The sequence below is a fragment of the Sceloporus undulatus genome, chromosome 1 (assembly GCF_019175285.1).
Source record: "Sceloporus undulatus isolate JIND9_A2432 ecotype Alabama chromosome 1, SceUnd_v1.1, whole genome shotgun sequence".
NCBI lineage: Eukaryota > Metazoa > Chordata > Lepidosauria > Squamata > Phrynosomatidae > Sceloporus > Sceloporus undulatus.
The window spans coordinates 262,452,254-262,454,232 of NC_056522.1; the positions used below are offsets into that span (position 1 = coordinate 262,452,254).

Sequence of the window (1,979 nt, forward strand, 5' to 3'; positions counted from 1 at the left end):
CACAGACATGGCTTATGAAGCAGCATGGAGGGCACACAGTCCCACAGGAAGCACAATTTAAAGAAGAGCTGGACAAAAGATAGATCAGAAAATCTTTTGGTAGATCACTGGATGATCTACAGTGGCAGTTTCAGCCTCCCAGATCCTAAAAAAAGCAACAGCACGACTTTTCCCTGTCCTAAATTATACAATTGAAATGAAGAAAACCTGGAGGCAAGGAGGAGACCTAGAGAGGATTTTTGTATGGAAGGAGCTTTATTCAGTTCTAGTGCTCAAAACAAATTCCTGGGCTCAGCGTTCCTTCTAAGAGCATATCTGGTAGTTGTTCTTCTGGTCCTTTCAAGTGTCTTGGTGTCTCCACAATTCACTTATGCCCTTTGCTACTGCTGCTTACACTAGATAGGATTAAAAGTGTGAAACATCAAGACTCCTGCAAGGTTGTGCATTTATGTAATTACATTTGTATAAAATAAGAACAAAAACTTTCCATAGCTCAGTTACACTAGAGCACAGGTGCATATGGGAAACAATCACTGAAGTATTTGTAAATGACTGACCTTTCAGCCAAGTCAAGGAAGACTGGGAAATGAAGAAAGCACCACTTGTTTACTGTTTACAGAGCCATTCAGCTCATCAAACCAGTTGTGTAGACCAAAAAACCCTAACAAAAAAACAAAACAAAACCAAAATCACCCTCCAAAAATGTACTAGTGTAATTCAACAGGTAATCCAATACTGCAGGAGACAGAACAACCATTGCCAAATAGCTCAGGGGAAAATAATAAAGAGTAAAAAAATCACAAGAGTACACTGCACTAGGTATTTCACCGTGTGGATCACAACAGATAAAGATCTTCCAGAAAGTTAGGAGTGTGGTTACTGCGAAGGGAGGAGGGGAGACAAAAAGGGAGCATTGCTCCCCAATAAGAATTTTCTTTAGTCCCCAAATTTCCAACATTCCAGTAACCTGAAACTTCAGTTGAGCATTTAAAAATAGAATGTAGGCATCCAAAAAAGAGAGAAAGAAAGAAAGAAAGAAAGAAAGAAAGAAAGAAAGAAAGAAAGAAAAGGAAGCAGCCAGGGTTACCAATGAAATGGAAACCATGGCCCCATACAGACAGACCAAAATAAAGCTGCTTCGGGTCACTGTGGAGGTATGCTGTTTACATGATGTATGCATCCTAAGAGTCCGGAAGCTGCGCCAAAGCTGCGCTCTAGTCCTTAGGACTGGATCATGGCTTTGGCATGGCTTCTGGACTCTTAGGACGCATGCATCATTTAAACAACATACTGTATCTCCAAAGTGACCTGAAGCAGCTTTATTTTGGACTGTCTGTATGGGGCCCATGTAAATAAAATAGTTCTTGTTATTATTAAAGTAAGGCAGGATATAGACTGCCAGAAAGAGGCGCCTCCCTGGCGCCTCTCTTTGCTCCGCAGGAACGCCACAGCAACCAAATTGTGTGGCGCTGCTGCGGAGAAAAAAAAGGAGCGCCTGGAAGCGGCTCCTTTTTGTGGCATTGCTGCAGCGCCAAAGACAGTGCAGTGATGTCGCAGCTGCTCCGCTCCCGTTTGGAGGCAGTGCAGCTGCGACGTCACCATTACACACCACGTCAAGTGGGCGAGCTGCAGCTGCGGCACCCTCATCATGTGTGAGGGTTGCCGGGCGTGTGGGCGCACCACCCATCAGGCAACCCTTGCACGTGACGAGGGCGCTGCAAAGGCCCGTCTGTTCCAGGCCTAAATCTATCATGGGGCTTTCTTGGTAAGATTTGTTCAGAGGGGGTTTGTCATTGCTTTCTTCTGGGGCTGAGAATGTGTGACTCGCCCAAGGTCACCCAGTGCTATGTCCCGATTTTAGGTGGGACAATCATGGGTTTCAGCTTCCCATCCTCCAGCCTGCCACCTTGTCCTCCAGCCCACTGTCCTCCTCCTTCTTCGGTCCTCCTCCCCGGCCCTAGGAAGCACGGCTGGATGTC

General features: G+C 45.8%; 1 long non-coding RNA gene across 1 annotated transcript; it reads right to left on the reverse strand.

The window, feature by feature from the left end:
• Window positions 1-255: 255 nt before the first annotated feature.
• On the reverse strand, window positions 256-1,962 carry LOC121930586. Its single transcript, XR_006104014.1, has 3 exons — window positions 1,907-1,962; window positions 558-661; window positions 256-395 (listed from the first exon to the last, which is right to left on the reverse strand). It is a non-coding gene; the product is annotated as an uncharacterized LOC121930586 (long non-coding RNA).
• Between the last annotated feature and the right edge of the window lie 17 nt (window positions 1,963-1,979).